Raw genomic sequence first — 17,268 nt, 5'->3', positions numbered from 1 at the left:
CCTGTAATGGAGGCCAGCGCTTGTTTACGCAGGACCAACTTATAGGCCTCCCATAACGTGCTAGGGGAGTCCACAGATCCAGCGTTTTCTTGGAAGAAGTGACTAGTGGTGGCTGAGAGGTGCTTCATGATAGGGGCAACATGTAAGAAACCAGCATGAAGCGGAAACATACGCCTCCTAGAGGTCTGGTGATGTGTGTATTTCAGCAGTAGAGGGGAATGATCAGATATGCCCCTAGGACGGATTATTACCTCCTCTATTCCGGACAGGCAGTCTGCGGAAATTAGGAAGTGGTCAATACGTGTATGACAGTCGTGGGCTGCAGAGTAATAGGTGTACTGTCGCTCGTTAGGGTGTGTGTGTCTCCAGCCATCTGTGAGCCCCAAAGCGTCCAGGAGATCAAGGAGGCGTCGCCCGCCGGCGCCTTGCACCCCCGGTCTAGTGGGGAATCTGTCTCGAGAACCATCAACTATATCATTGAAGTCGCCCCCTATTAGCAGTGTTGCAGTGGGCAGTGATAGTAGAAAGTTCGTCAGGGCTGAGTGTGCTTGTGTGTGGAGGGCCGGTGGGACATACACAGAGACCAAATTGAACAGTTGACCCTCCCATTGACATGTAAGCACAGCAAATCGACCCTGGTCATCAACTCGCGTTTGTTGTACCACCAGAGGGAACTTCTTCCTGATAAGTATTCCCGTACCTCTAGAACCCGAAGAGAATTCTGCGTGAGCGATCATCTGATACCCCCATCTATCCATGGCCTTGACAGTCGAGCCCGTTAGATGCGTTTCCTGCAGTAGGACCACTGTGGGGCCACAGCGTTTTAGATATTGTAAAACCAGCCCTCTCTTAATCTCCAAGACCACGGGCATTGCAAGACAATATTGGCAGGGCTGTTTGGGGAGCTCTGGGCTGCAAATTACAATCAGCCATAAGTCAAGGTAACAACCGACCAAATTTCAAAGCTATCTTTGTCCCATTCAGATCCCACATGAAAAGGGAATAGCATTGCATACTGCCAAGACAAGAGCGTCATAAGTACATTGATTAAACATACGAATTTGTCTCAAAATTCACTGGCAAACTGTACCTGTCTTCTCGTCGCCTACACAGTATATACATCTCATCACATCCTGCCATGACGTACATAAACACGAAACCAAGAACTACTCTGCTCAGCTGCATCGTTTCTCCATCAGCAATGTTCAAGAACAGAGCAAGGAAAACAACAAAACCTCAACCCTGGTTCCCCCCCTCCCTCCCTGCCGTCCTGCTTAGCGGACCTGTGAGGTGTGTCAAACATCTAGAGCAACGCTTGGTCCACAAGGCTAGAATCATATACCACATTGCTGTCTCACAAAGATTGTAATTAACAAAACAGAATAAGAAAACCGCATATAGAATGGAACCAACAGATCTAAGCACATCAGTTACCTTCCCATCCCCAATCACACTCACCCTCCCTGCCTCCCTGCTTAGCGAACCTACAACTGCCCGCCACCCCAACTTAGCAGAGTGCTTTCTCCCTCCCATAGCTGCAATACTTGCGTGTCAGGGGGAGAGTCCTACAAGGCAGCAGCCTTTTGGAGTCCCGCAGGTCATCCCCAGTCCAGAACTACAAGTCCGCCCACACGTTGGCGTCCGAAGATTCCGTATTAACAAGTACAAATGAGTGTCTGCTGCATGGCCAACCCTACTCCTCCCCAGGGGGCAGTCCATGATGGGGTGCAGTGCTGCCGGTGCCCAGGTCATCCATTTTATCTTCTCCCTCTCGACGGCGGTGTGATCTCGGTCCCCGATCCGCTCTGTTCACCGGTCGCCATCCCTCCAGCCAGTCGTGTGCCGCTTCAGGAGAATCAAAAAACCAGGTTCGCCCTTCAGCCACCACCATAAATTTTGCGAGGAAGAGCATGGAATAAGGCAACTCCTGCGCCCGGAGTTGTTTTTTCACTTCGAAGAAGCTGCGACGTCTTCTTGATACGGCTGCCGTGTAATCCGGGAAAAAGGAAATGGCTGAGTTCTGTATCCGGATGGGGGGGAATCCTTGCAGCTTGTAGAATTGCGTCCCTATCTCTAAAGTTAAAGAGATGGGCCAGTACTCGTCTCGGGGGCGCCCCCGTCTTCGGCCTTCCACCAGGCACTCTGTGCGCGCGTTCTACGGAGAAGAAATGCAAAAGTCCCTTGGGTTGTAACCTGGTTTTTATCAGTTCCTCTACATATAGATCCATCGCTTGGGTCCCCTCCGACTCCGGAACACCTATAATTCTGACGTTTTTCCGCCTTGCACGCCCTTCCTGGTCGTCCAGCTTTTCAGCCAGCACCTTATTGTCCTTTTCTAGGTGGGCCACCGCTATTTGTAGATCAGACGTGTCTTGAACCAGGGATTTCGTCACTATCCCCACCTCCTTCACCCTGTCCGCCATTTTGTGGAAGTCCGCCCGCAGCAGGGAAACGTCCGTGGAGATCGTTCCGACCGTCGTCTGCACATTTGTTAGCGCCTTCATGATATCTTCCAACGTAATCTTCTTCCCTCTGTCGCCTTCCTGTGTTTTTCCGAGAGGTGGCGACGTGTTCCGACCGTTTTCATAGGCATACTTGTCCAATTTTGCCTGGACAGTTTGATGTTTAGGCCCTCTGCCCGCCATTTTAACTCTGAATTTTGTGTGCCCAGCATGAGGGAATTGTGTCGACCCACCCGTCAATACCGGTAACTAGCGTTCAAGTTGTGCCACTTCCAGTGTCTCAAGCCCTTGTGCGCTAAAATAGTGAGACCATTGGCGCGAAAAGTTGTTGGTGGTTATTGGAAGGGTGGAGCGAGTCTCCCCCCTGATGACTGTGGGGGCACGAGGCCTCACGACGAAGGGGCCCCTCAGGCCCTCCCACCCCGGGTCCGTATGAGGCCTCTGACCTTTGAGGATAGGGCGAGTCCGGCAGCTGCTGTAGTATTTGGCCGATTTACTCCCCAACTGCGCACAAACAGGAGGTTTGTTCACACTTAGTGGCGGTTTTGTAGGGCCGTTGTCTCAGCATAAAAAACGATGATGCAGGACTTATTCCGGGAGCTGGCTGTCCTGAGAGTGGGCAGCAGGGCACGTCAGGGCAAAGAAGGGGTGCACCTTCAAGGAGTCCGCCAGCAGAGCTCCAGATCCAGGTTGAGGGGCCAGGGGCGGTTCAATAGACTCTGCAACAGGGCCGTCTGCGCCCCAGTCGTCCTCCCACGTTATTTTTTTCTTTTGAAAAACAATTTTTATTGCAGGTATTCGGAACAACAAATTTACCACAGGGTTTACACCTGGCAGTTCCCCTCTTCTCCCAATTGAAGGAACTTCTGCACACAGCCTGAAGGCCCACAAGCTGGAGGTCGGGCGGCAGTAAACTTAACATTTCTCGAGGTCTGGCAATATGCATTAGGTGCAACCCTCATTTTCGGTTATGTGTTCATCTGCTTTTCTCCTAAACCTTACTACAATCCCTCCCCACATCTACGAACTGTCCCCAACTTCCCCTCCTCCCCCCCCCAAATGTCACCACCTACTCAGAAGTACTCGCCACTATCTCTTCTATGGGTTCAATCAGGAGTGAATTTCCGTTGTCTACCTAGGTGTGCGATGTTCCCGGTGTGTCGCGGGGGCCATTCACTGTTTCGTCCAGTTCAATCTCATCCTCCTGTACTGTGCTATCTCCTAGGGCTTGGACCAATGCCTCCCAGGCCGCCGCCATGTCCAGTGCTCTAACAGTTGGTTTGCGGCAAGCCATCTGGTACCTGTGTGTGCTGTCACAAGCGGTCCACCTCAGGAATTCATTGGTCCATCTCCTGTGTGTGGGGCCTACTCTCGCCTTCCAGTGTCGTGTGATTTCTCTTTTGGCAATGATCAGGCCCATGTCTATGAATTTGCTTGTAGTTTTGTTTTTAGGCGTGTGCGGGAACCAGTGTAGTAAGCAGACTGCTATATCGAATTGGAACGTTCTATCTGTCACTTCCGTCAAAGTGTCATCTATCGCCTGCCAGTATTCCCGGAGACTAGGGCTGGACCACAACATATGTTCCAGCTCCGCTCCTTCCAAGGCGCATCTCGGGCATGCCGCGGTATATGTTCAAAAATATTTCCTCATTTTTCCCGGGGTCAAATAAGCCCTATGCAGCACGTAAAAATGAATCTGCTGAAATCGCGCGTTTCTTGTGCTGTTTCTAGCTCGTCTCAATAATACGGCCCAAGTCGTCTCAGGGATCTCCCTATCCATGTCTATTTCCCACTTGGCCTTCAGCGCCGACAGCGGCGGCAGATTTTCCCGTAGCATTCTAGAGTACAAGCATGTTACTGCTTTATAGGTTCCGGCTGCCATCATGGTGTACTGGCAGGCCATGGTAGCCTTTGGTTCTGCCAGGCCTTCCTTCCAGTGTGTTTGGATGGCCCTAGACACCGCAGCATGTAGTAAATACCCCCCCCCCCCCAGGCAGCCCATACTTCTCTTGTAGCTCCCGAAACGGGACCAGTGCTCCGTTCTCATAGAGGTCGCCTACCACTAGTATACCCGCCTCCTCCCAACTCTGCAATTGCGACCAGTCTCCTCCATTGGGGAGTGCTGTCAGTATTCCTAAGGGTATCTCAGGGGCATATGGGCGCTGCTCCCCCGCCCGACGTCGGGATCGGTTCCAGCAAAGTCTGAAAGTCCGTTCCTCGGGTGTCAGATCACTAAGAGCAATTCTCTGCTGTAAAGCTATGTAGGCCAAAACATGGCGCGGGGTGCCCTCGTCTCTCCTGTTCTCTGGACCTCGATATACCCGCGCTACCTCCTGCCTAAAAATTTGCAGTTGAGCGGCTAAATAGTAAAGTTCAAAATCGGGGGCTGCCAAACCGCCCTCATCCTTCGGGCGGGTGAGTGTCGCCAGTGCAATTCTACACCTGCCCGTCCCCCATATGAAGGAGGTCACCTGAGATTTCAGTTGGGAAAACAGGGCTCTAGGTATCCAAACAGGAAGAGTGCGAAAATAGTATAGGAGGCACGGCAGGGCGACCATTTTCAATAAAGAGATGCGCCCTGTGACCGTCAGCGGAAGCGTGGCCCAAAAGGCCATGCAGCCCTTCAGTGCTCGTATGCAACGGCCTAGATTACCCTCCTGCATGTCCGCTGCCGTGTGGTATATATATACACCTAAATACTTCAGACAAACGTGTTCCCATTTCAGCTCAGGCCTATGGTCGGGCTGTGCTGTGCCCCGTCTCAGGGGAAATAAGCAGGTTTTCAACCAGTTAACCTTTAGCCCTGATAAGTCTCAGAAACACTCTAGTAGGTGTTCCGCTCCCTGCAATGCCTCCGACCCGTTTTCCAGGAATAACAAAAGATCATCCGCATACAAGGAGATGAATTGTTGACCCCCTCTGCTATCTATGGCCCGAAAATGCTTAGCCGTCCGGGCCTCGGCTGCGAGGGGTTCAATCGCCAGGGCGAACAGGAGGGGGGACAGGGAACACCCCTGCCAGGTACCTCTTTCTGGGTATTGGTGGGAAACTAGAGGCCCAATCTTTACTCTAGCTACCGCCTCCGTATACAGCACTCGAGTCCACTTGATGTAACTTTCCCCCAGTCCAAAGTGCTCCATGGCCCTGTACAAATAGTCCCACTCCAGGCTATCAAACGCCTTCTCTATGTCTATCGCTAGGACCAGGTGCGTCTGGGCGTCCATGTGCGGACTTTCCACCAAGCGTGAAAGTCTCCTTATATTTATTGTCGTGTTTCGAGCGGGTATAAAACCCGATTGGTCTGTGTGGACCAGGTGGGGCATGTGCTGGAGGAGCCTCTCTGCAAGTATGGCACTCAATATTTTATAATCTGTGGTCAGCATGGATAACGGACTGTAGGAGGCCGGGCGTTTGCTTTCCCTCCCTGGTTTTAGTAGTGGGATCACTAAGGCCTCGCGCATAGACTGGGGTAGACGGCCGGTAGTCTTGGCCTCATTATATATCGTTTGTAGTCTAGGTGCTAGTAAGTCTACATATTTGCTATAGAATTCAATGGGAGCCCGTCTAGGCCCGGCGTTTTGATGCGAGCCATCCATTTATTCGCCCCTCTAATCTCCCCCAGATCTATATCCCTGTCCAAGCCATCCGCTTGTTCCTGCTCTAAATGTGGTAGCTGGAAGTCCGCGTGAAAAGCTTGAATATTGTCCTCCTGTCCCATCAGCGCACTCCTATATAGAGTCGCGTAATATTCCTAAAAGCTATCTAATATCTCTTTCTGGGAGTATAGCATCTGACCCTCTTCCCCCTTGATTGCTAGCATCGGGGAACTACGCCTAGCAGGATTAGCTAGCCACACCAGTAGTGTCCCAGCTTTATCCCCCTCCACGTGAGCACAAAGCATATATACTTTGTAATCATAGCCGCAGAGGCGTTCTACTTCAAATGCTACCGCTTCCTTAGCTGATCTGACCTCCTCCTGTAACTCGGGATGTCCCGGTCTCGCCTTCTCAGCGTCTCTTAGCCTAGAGTCTGCCTTCGGCAAATCCTCCAACAATACCCTCCGCACCCCTACATGTTTCCCTATGCACTGCCCTCTAACCACCACCTTAAAAGTGTTCCACTCCTTTGCTCTAGAAGTCGTGGACCCCTCATTTTCCGCAAAATACTGGGTTATACCCGCCCCCAGCATCTCTTGAAACAGCAGATCCTCCAATGTCTCAGGACGCAGCCTCCATGTCGGGACCAAATCTAGACCAATCAGCAGTGGATTGTGGTCCGATATTGTTCTGGTTAGGTACTCGGTCCGTAACACCGTCTGCATTTCCACCCGAGCGCACAAAATTGTATAAATTTTGACATGGAGGTCATGGGTCATGAAGGCTTGAAAAAAACGAGTAGTCGCACTCGGCTGGGTGGTGTGTGCGCCATGCGTCTGTCAAACCCCAACTCTCCTGCCAATCCAGTCTCCCTTTCGTGAGGCGGTGTATGGGGGAATCTCACAGTAGCGGATGGGATCTGTCTAGTGTTGTGTCTGCTACTGAATTAAAGTCACCTCCGAGCAGGATCGGGCCCGCCAGGAAGTGTGCTAGTGTCCCCGATAGGTCAGTGAAAAAGGTAATCTGGTCTGTGTTCGGTACGTATATGCTACACAGCACTATATCCCTGCCCGCAGCCTGCCCTCCACTGCCACATATCTGCCCTCGGGGTCTATTAAGTGTCTGGTCACCTGGAATGGAGTGCCCGCCCTAATCCATATTAGGGCCCCCCTAGCAAACGCTGAGTAAGTGGTGTTAAATATCTGGCCCCTCCACCTCTTTGTAGCGCTATCCCCTCTGATTTTGTAAGATGTGTTTCTTGCAGTAGCGCTATATGCACCCCCCTGTGGACCAGATAAGCATGTACTTTGTGTCTTCTTGTCAAGGAGTGTAGCCCCCGCACATTCCAGGTTATACATCGCACTGCATATACATTAGCCATTGTCCCATAGGTCGCAGCACAGTCTCTTTCGCAGATCCACAGTGTCATGAGTGGTGGTGTCTCCCCAACTAACCTTCAAACCGCCTGGCAGTACAATTCCAACATGTTTCGAAACTGTCCGCAGCCCAACCAAAGAAACAACCCCAACAATACCCACTACCCCCCCCAGAATAGGCCCCAATACTAGATTATCAGTGCCCATCCAAACTCAGTCAATCCCCTCAACCACTTGTCTAATTCACGGTCGTAACCATGAGTGCTTTAAGTGCAATCAGGTTGTGGCCTAGGCCTGAAGGTAAGGACACCCGCCCTCCCCACCCTTACTCACCAGCAGCGGGCTCACATCCCAGACGGTGACCTCCCGCCGCAGTACCTTACAGGTCGTAAGTTCTTTCCCTCGTAGAAATGTACTCCAGTCGTTAGCTGCCTATCAAATATTCAGGATCTCTTCCGACGTTTGTGGTGTCACAAGCGGGCCTTTGGTCCTGCGTGTTTCTGAGTACTCCGACTCTGATCCTGTTTCTTTGTTCTCCGAGTTCGAGCCCCGTTGTGATGTGGAAGCACCCGATCTCGACAGTGATTCCACAGCCTGTAGTGCTGCCTGCCGCTCCATTTCTGTCTGGGACACTGATGGTTTCTTCGATCCCTGCCGACGCCATCGTAGCCATTGCGATTTCCGCGTCTGTGACTTTGTTCGCTCTCTCTGCTCCTGAACTCTAGCACTGTCCGTGCCCGCCTTATACGTCTCCCACCAATCCCAGGCATCCGCCAATGTGGGGAAGAAGTGTGTTTTGTCATCTAGTACCACTCTTAGTTTAGCAGGGAAGAGCAGGGAGTATCGGATGCCCTCAGTTCTCAGTTCGCGTTTTATGGACAAAAAGGAGGTTCGCAGTTTCTGCATCTCAAAGGTATAGTCAGGGAAAAGGGTCACTTTACTGTTCGCTACTTGAAACGGCCCTGCTTCGCGGGCCCTCTGGAGCAAGAGGTCCCTGTCCTTATAATGTAGCAGTTTGGCTACTACTGGTCTCGGGGGCAGGCCCGGTTTGGGGAGCCTAGCTGGGACACGATGAGCCCGTTCCAGGGTAAAGAATGGCGATAGGCCTTCTTGCGCCACCGTAGTTTTTAGCCAATTGTCCAGATACTCAATCATATCTCCCCCTTCTGTTTTTTCTGGCAGACCTACTATTCGAACATTACTGCGTCGGCTTCTATTTTCGGCATTCTCGGCCCTCCTCTCCAGAGTTTGTATCCTGCCCAGGGCGTCTGTGAGCCTTTCCTCCATGTTTTTGTGGGCTGGGGCTAACACAACCAGAGTGTCCTCGGTTTCTTTGACTCCTTAAGTTTGTCATGGTCAGCCCTCAGGAGTCCCAGCCCCGAGACCACCTGCACAATATCATATTGCAAGGCATCTTTCGTTGCCGCAATAGCCTCCAGTATGCAGTCCTGGAGCTGCTACAGATCCGAGGGCCCCGCAGGGCCACCCTCCGATGACTCTGGGGCGCAGCTCTTTCGGTTTGCCCTTTATTTTTCACCATGGTGTAAGTTCTCTACCCGCACCAGGGACCACAAACTTCAGCGGTCTCCCTCAAGTTACAATAACTTGCGTCACGTCCGTTCCAGAGTTCCAATTCCGCAGCCGGCCTGACACCAAGGGAGTCGAACTCAGTGTTGCCCCCAGACGGGGCTTCACAGCCCTCTCTCCTTCTTCAATCCGCCTCTTCCCCTTTCTGGAAGCTGCTGCAGTCGCAGGCGCCTTCTCTCGCCCACTGCACTCATTGTACCGCCGCTCCTAGTTTAAGTATTTCGCCCCTGTGCGTCCACGGGTCTGCGACCCCGTTCGTTAGTTTGAGGGTAAGGACCTCAAGGTGCAGGTCTTGCTGTCTCCGTGGAGGGTGCTCGTTCCCTGGCGGGGACCGCTCCACAGGGACGCCCACTCCCTAGCCGCTGTCCGCGCTGCCTAAGGGCCGCTCGGCGGACCAGAGGCTGCGCCAAGGTCGTCCACAGCCCAGGATGACGTCTCTGGTTGCAACCCCCACCCAAAGTCTGCTTATTGCCTCCGAGTGGGTGGGCAAGCCCCCAATATTTCCCCCTGGGCTCGACAGTCCCCCCGATATGGGCGAGGGTCGCCAGTCCCCGCCGGAGGTCAGAGCGGCAAGTCTCTTCCTTTAAGCTCTAGCGCCGGGCCCCCTCGAGAGAAATCGCCACCCGGCCTTGCCCACCTCTCCACTCCGTGCGGCCAGGGTGTGGGGCCTCCACCGGTCAGTCTCCTCGGATCTCCTGATCGTGCTGCAGCTCCAGCCTCCCCGCGAGGCCTATCAAGCCCGCAGGGCCACCACGGGTCTTCCGGCGTCCCTCAGGGCTTCCTAGCAATCCAATATGTCATGGGGCTCCTCGTCCCCCGGCGGGGGCAGGCAACCTCTCACCGCAGCTGGTCCCTCCACTCCCTCGTCCTCCAGCACCGGCCAAGCCCCGCACTCCCACGCTCACCGGGGGTAGGACTGGCCCGCAGTCTTGTTCGCGGACCCAGAACAGGCTGGGCTCTCCCTCACTCTCCGGTCTCCTTTCTGCGCGGTCTCCGCCTTACAGCCGCATGGGACAGAGGGAGCACCAGTTGTACTGCAGCGGGTGAGGGATTGGCAGGGCGGACGTCCCTGCTACACCTCAGCCCTCTGAACTGCTCCACGCCGCCATCTTGTCGAAGGGGTCACGGCCCGGTCCGAGCCACAAGGCAGAGAGCCCCGCAGTCGGGGGCCCCCAGTCTCACCTCAGCCTTGTCAGTTCGCTCGTTCTGCCGCTCGGCCGCTTCCCTCCGTCTGCGCAGCTCCCGGAGAGGCGCTTTGATTTCAAACGCCCTTCTCAGTCATTCACGGCTGCCAAAACGTCGGTCATTTTGCGCTCCTCCGTGCTCCGGCCCGCTACTGTCTTTCACTCCGCCGGTGGGCCAGCACACCACTCCGCCGGCAGCACCGAGGGTGCAGTACAGGGTCACACTGCTTTCGGACCGCGGATGGAGGCCACTTTTAACAGGATGAATGCGAGGATCAGGCGCGGAGCTCCGAGCTCACGCCGCCATTCCCTTCGGCTCCGAAGCCATGCCCCCCGTCGTCCTCCCACGTTATGGCCGGATTTGCCCCAAAGTCAGGCAGCAGAGCCGAGCATGAAAGTGACGTCGCGGGGGTCCACTCTGCATAATAGGATCCCCGCCGGGAGGATTAGTGTCAGTACAGCGGGGTAGCAAAGGAGGCGGAATCGTCGATCGCGTGTCGCAGATGTCCCGTAGCGACTTGGTCAATGCCTCCGTGAGTCCCCGCTGATGACTCAGGAACTTTAGACCCTGGTCTGGAGGGCCTCGCTAGGCCGCGTGGATCTGGGCGGTGTAATCTGCCGATGGTCGCAGCGGATTTTAATCGGAATGCTACCGTTGTGCGCCGCTCAAGCTCCGACGCTGGTGGAACCCCTCTGTGGACTCCAATGTGCCGGATTAGTGTGCGGATTTCTTAATTAGGGCTGTATCTGTCCCGGAGCTCAGGGACTAGGCGGCCATACTCCTACGCCGGTAGCCACGCCCCTCCCCCTTTTTTAAAGACTTTTGGGGGGGGGGTGAGAATTGGGAGTTGGGTTTTTTGGACTTTGGGGACTTTTTTATCTCATGGACATTCGTTGGGGTTAGATGGGGGGGTGGGTCGGGTCTTGCGGGATAGTTTATTTTTGTTAGGGATATAAATAATTCTTATTTTCAACTTAAACATTGCATACGTGTTTTTCCTGCAGTTGAGGCTGGAGGGGGGGTTAACTGTAAGTTTGTTTTCCTGAAACTTAAGTGGCTTCTTGATTCAAATTGTGTAAGTAATTGCCCAAATGTTTACAAAAGTAAGTGCCTCTCACAGAGTCAGTGAATTCAATTGTCCTAGGACTTTACTAGTACTACCACCAGTCTCTCGTCTCTCATACTACTCCATTATTCTTCCTCCCATCAAACGCTTATCTTACCTGTAATTCGTGTTTGAAAATAGGGCTAGGCACATGGCTGGCTACATGGCAAATGGCGATTAAGGATGGCAATCCTGGGCAGTTGAAATGGCATCATTGCGGTGGTACACAGTGGCAGTTGCAGCATATGAAAAAAAATAAATTGAAACCTTGATTGGCCTGAGAACGGTACGATAGATACTATAGCATGTGACAGTACACTAGAACAGTGCCAAAATGTAGCCTTACAAATGCTAAAGTATTGAAAGTATAACTATTACTTGCATGGAATTTGACATTGGCTACCACTACAAGAAATAGTACTGAAGGTGAAGGACAACAGCAGCGTAATCATTTGCCAAGTGTAGGTGGGGGATGTTCTTCATGATCAATACAGTTGATGGCGGCCATGAAAATCTGCTTTGATTTGCCAATAGTCATGGGTCTGTGTCAAGCTGAGTAAGAATATAACCTTTGATTCCTTCACCAGCCTTGAAATATAATTCATTTTCAGTTGCTATGACCTTATCCTCCCCAGCAAGTGTGTGGAATTATTACTGTCATGTAATCACACATCAATGAAAACCACACAGCCCGGGGAAAGAGGGTTAGTGTTTGGAAATTGGATGGGAATGGGGTTTTTTGGGAAAGTTTTTTTGAGAGGAAAAAAAAACACAGCATGGAGAAACAACAAATGAAGATAAACAAATCTTTGGATACGAAGATATCCTTAAATATTTTAAGAGACATAAAGGAAGTGCATGCACTTCTGCAGGCAAGAAGTTGATTGCTCAATGGATGGTTAGGAAACTTAAACTAAGTAGTACTTTCTAATGAATGAAAGAATGCGACAGTACAGGCCTGTAGTAATTATGCGTTTTTGCCTATCTCAGCACTCAGAGAAACACTTTGTTCATTAAATTAGTTTGAAAAATAGCAAAGTAAAACTATACAATGGCTGGAGGGATGAATTTAGAAGCAGAGAGTAAAGAAATGCTCATAGAAGTTCACAGCAATAACATTACTTAAAAGATAAGTAGAAATGAATGGATACTGTTACTGTATGTTGTTTTACTTGTCCTGTTGAAATTGGGAAGTTGCATGCATCAAGCCATTCCTCTTATTTGCGGTACTTCTCCATTCCATCTGACGCTCTGTCGATCAATGTTGGTGACCAGAAGACACCCTGTCCATTGCCTGCCTGGCGGATGCTGAATTGCGGGTCGCTAATGTGAAGCCTGACTTCATCCTTTTTTCCATTGCACAGGGTGAAAGCCGCCCTGTAAATGTCGATGCAAAAACAGGAAGTGATATTAAAACACCACGGAGAAAAAAATATAAGGTACGTACGCTGTGTAGTGCAAAAAGTCACACTTTCAGTTTCAGAATCAATAGTACAATAGTTTCGAAAGGGCGTAGTCTGAGTCTCCTTTTGAAGGATAAATAAGCATGGGCGAATTTTGCGGATCTTTCCCCTCAAGCTAGGTGTAGTGTAAACTACGATTTTAGAACAAAATTAGACCTTCCCAGCAGTGCTTCCAGACCCTTAAACACAGACGCTAAAATGTAGAATACAACCAATCAGAACACAAAAAACGTGCGATACTGCTACCTGTCTGAGGCCTAGTGGAAAATGGTGACAAAACGTACTTTGAAAGTAAAGTAGGCCCAAATCCCCCCTTTCCCACCATGGATTTTCTTCAAACCAACTGCAACCAAAATTAGACATTTCTCGACAAGTGCTCCAAAAGTAGCCCCCAGAACCCAGTTGCCAAAATCTCGAACACCCCCAAACACATGCAATACTGCTAACCCTAATGAGCCCTAAGTTTAAAATAGTGTCAAACGCTTTCTTCAACTAGGCCCTAACTCCCCTTTGCCACCATGGATTTTCTTTAAACCTCTTGCAATCAAAAGTATCCATACCCAGCGTTGCTCCAAGACCCCAAAACCCACAATCATCACCAGGAACCCCCCCAAACAGCCCCCCGAAAACGCTAAAGTGAGCGAAATGCCTGAAAATGGAAAAACTTTTTCACCTCCGATTTTCTCCAAACCACTTTTATACGGTATTAGACCTTCACAGCAATGCCCCCAGACCCGTCAACCCAGGCGGAAACAAGTTTAACAACCCCAAACAGGCAAAAAGCAAAACCACAAAAAGTGAGACTTAGCAAATTTCGGGCCAACCTGGAATTCAGCCCAAATGCGCTGTGCAGCTAGGCCCTAACTCCCCTTTTCCACCATGGATTTCCTGAAAAACAAATGCAATCAACATTAATAAACTGTGCCAGCAGTGCTCCCAGACCCCAAAACCCACCCACAAAAACCTGGAAGCCCCCAAACAGCAGCCCAAAGACAGGCAAGTGAGCAAAAACGCAAAATCTTTTTCACCATGGATTTGGTCCAAAACACTTGATACCGATAATAGACTTTCCGAGCTATGCCCCCAGACCCCTGCAGCCACCCACAAATAAGCAGAACACCCCCAAACAGGCAAAAAGCAAAAATGCAATAACTCATACTTAGAAAGTTTTCCGCCAACCAGTCAACATCGGTCCAAACGCGCTCTGCAGCTAGGCCCTAACTCCTCTTTCCCACCATGGATTTTCTTCAGATCACTTCCAATAAAAATTATGCTATCCCAGCAGTGCTCCCAGACCAACATTCCCCCACACCCTCCCCCACAAATCTAGAACACCCCTAAATAGCCCCCCAATAACATGCAATACTGGTATATTCAAAACATGGCAAATTGCGCTGTTCACAAAACATTGCTGTTTTCAGCACTTCCACTACTTTGATCCTCTTGAAACTCACCTGGACAGTCACTTGTTCCAGCGATTCAGAAGAATCTCAGCAAGGCAGAACAAAATCGAACCACTGCGCTCTTTGAAGAAGAAGAAGAAGAAGAAGAAGAAGAAGGTCTACAACTAGTTTTCACGTAGTTTTCACCCAAACACACGCGCCCGCAAAACACCCGAAAAGGCCAAAATTCTGCCAATTCTGGCCCAAAGAACACCAAACCCCCCTAAAACATTGCCAACATCATTATGAACGAGCCTGCATCGGGCCCGAGCCCTAGAATCAGCGTGAACCATACCAACTTAAACCCAACAACCCTAGTAAAACGCACTGAACCCGAAACCGTAGATATGCTTTGTCTGTCTGTGTCAAAGAAGCTAGGTATGCTACATCAGGAGGATGCTTCACTCAGTGGTGCCTGACTTGACCGTTTGCATGGCCCTGCCGCAAGCATGGGCCAAAAATCCGTTCAGCTCAAGAATTTGCGCTTTTTCGGTACTTTCGCGAGATTTGCGAAATACCGAAAACCAGCAAATTTTGCAAACATAACGGATGTTTGGCCCAAGCTTGAGGCAGTGCCATGCAGAGGGTCAAGGCAGACACCACTGAGTGAAGCAACCTGATGTAGCATACCTAGGCTCTTTGTCAGACAGACAAAGCATATTTAATTGTATGCAGCAAGCCACATAGCCCCAATTTTACATGAACTGCTGTCTGGAGTGGACTCTGCCTGGCAAAACAACAACAGTACACTGCCTCGCCCTCGACCAATACATACCACGAATAGACAGACATGTAGTCCTGCTGTAGTAGTTATGGTAGACTGGTTTACCGGTTTGCCACTCACGAATTGGCCATAGTTCTTCCGTAAATCAACACTGATGATCCATCCATTCCAGTGAGTGACTGTAAAGAAAAAAGATATATTATTCAATTAATCATCATGGTATATTGGCAAGTGAGTCCGCTCCAAGGACTTTTTGCATATTTTGTGAAATACAATATAGTGGCCCCTGAATTTGAAGCACAATTTTAATTAAACAAGGTAAAAAAAAAAGAGTTGTTGACATGAGTTACAATTACTGTGTAAAAGATTAGATAATAACTAAGACAAGAAGACATATGAATCATCATTTCATACACAAAAACCAAACAGCAATTGGTTTCATCAGAGCCAGACAGCCATTGCTGTCCAGTGCATGCCATTTTCTCAATTATTCATTACCTGTTCTACTTTTTGTCCGCATCTTCTTCGGAAAGTGAGGGCCCACAGGGTAGCCTCTCCTGTCAATATCAAAAGTAATTCTGTCAGCAATCATCAAGCATGTAATCAGTCAGTAATTTCAGTTCCACTTGAGGGGACTCGTCGTAATCCATCCATCTGCCTTGAGGGAAATGGATAGGGAGAGTCTGGAGGAGGACTATAAAGGACCATGATTGAGTTGTGAACTTGTGAACCTCAGCAATGCAGACTGCGGTCCCTTCAAATCAATAAGGAATATAAGATGAAGACAGTGCTGCTGATGGACTTTTTGTGATTAGGTGATTACAGTTTTGTTGTGGTAAAAGTTGCAAAACAAAGAAAGACACGCAGGAATAAAAGTGAATAAGGATGAAAAAAAGGAAGTCATTTTCAGGGCTCGGTGTCAGGGAAGTAGAGCTCGTCCTCCAACTCCATGAATTGAGCGGGAGTAGGTCAGGTAACAGAGAAGAACTTCCGTCACCTAAGTCGGTGTCCTCTTCTTCCTGCGTGCATTCTCGTACTTTGTAATCTGGTGGTATCAAGTGCTGATTCATCTTGATCAGTGTTAACCTCTCCACATTTTTGGCCGAGAGGCAGGACCTTTATAAAGTTACAAGGGCACCAGCAGCACTGAAAACACGTTCAGAAGACACACTTGCGAGTGGGCAAGACAAATAATTTAGAGCCAGGTTGGTGATCATTGGCCATAGAGCCATTTTCCTGTACCAATACAGCAATGGGTTCGTAGTAACAAAGACCTGTGTTGGGTCATCCAGATAGGCCTGCACCATCAACTCAATGTTCGCCACGGTTGCTCCACTTTGCATACCATCTATTGCCTTCTCAGCACTGGAATGAACAAACCCTTGATGAGTTAGCCAATCCGCTTCCGATAATATTATGGCTGGGCCTGGTACAGGTGAGGATGATGATAGGGTTGCTGCTGGTTAAGGGCTGTGGGGGAAAGTTACTCCCTTTGCCCACAGATTCAGAAGTGGATCTTGACGCTGGATCGCCTGCTGATTCAGTTGGACTTCTGACTGCTCCTTGAATTTTCTGCCGATCTTTTTCGAACCGACTGGCTGAGACAGCTATCCAATGTTTGTACTTTGAAACATCTGCCTCATCAAAAGGAATGAATGCTTTGCTGGCCACTGCCTTTTTGTACCGTGGATCCAGAATAGTGGCACAAATGTAATGTTGTTCTGTATGTTTCTTTTGAAGCCTTTCATTGGCAACTAGACGGCTTAATAAGTTCTCCGCCAACAGATATGCAGCTTGCTTTCCACCATCATCTCTCAACGTTGAAGACACTCCCTTCAGTTGGTGCTCTAGCATGCGCAACAATGGGATAGCTTTGCTCAAAGAACAGTCCTCCCTGCTGACTTCACGCATGAAGACCTCAAAGGACGAAGCATGTCTGTCAGGCTTTTAACTAGCTGCCATTCCTCCAACTCTAGCCTCAGGTCAATAGAACATACTGTAAAGATATAGTCATTGATTACCATGCACTGCTCAAACAGACGCTCAAGCATGTAAAAGGTTGAGTTCCAACATGTTGCCACCTCCTGGATGAGTTCTTTGACTGGCACTTTACGTACATGTTGAATGCTCCTCAGCTGCTTCCGGGCCTTAAAAGAATGGCTGAAATGTGTGCAGATTCTTCGGCAGGTAAACAGTAACTTCTTGACTTTGTTTTCAGTTTTCAAGAAATCTTGAACAACCAGGTTTATACAGTGCGCCAAACACGGCACTGTGAAATATTCACTGTCCTGCATGGCCTTAACTATATTACTGCCATTATCCGTGGAA

The sequence above is a fragment of the Lissotriton vulgaris genome, chromosome 1_1 (assembly GCF_964263255.1).
Source record: "Lissotriton vulgaris chromosome 1_1, aLisVul1.2, whole genome shotgun sequence".
In the NCBI taxonomy this organism is placed as follows: domain Eukaryota; kingdom Metazoa; phylum Chordata; class Amphibia; order Caudata; family Salamandridae; genus Lissotriton; species Lissotriton vulgaris.
The sequence above is the reverse complement of the archived record's forward strand: the minus strand, read 5'-3'. Positions refer to the sequence as shown.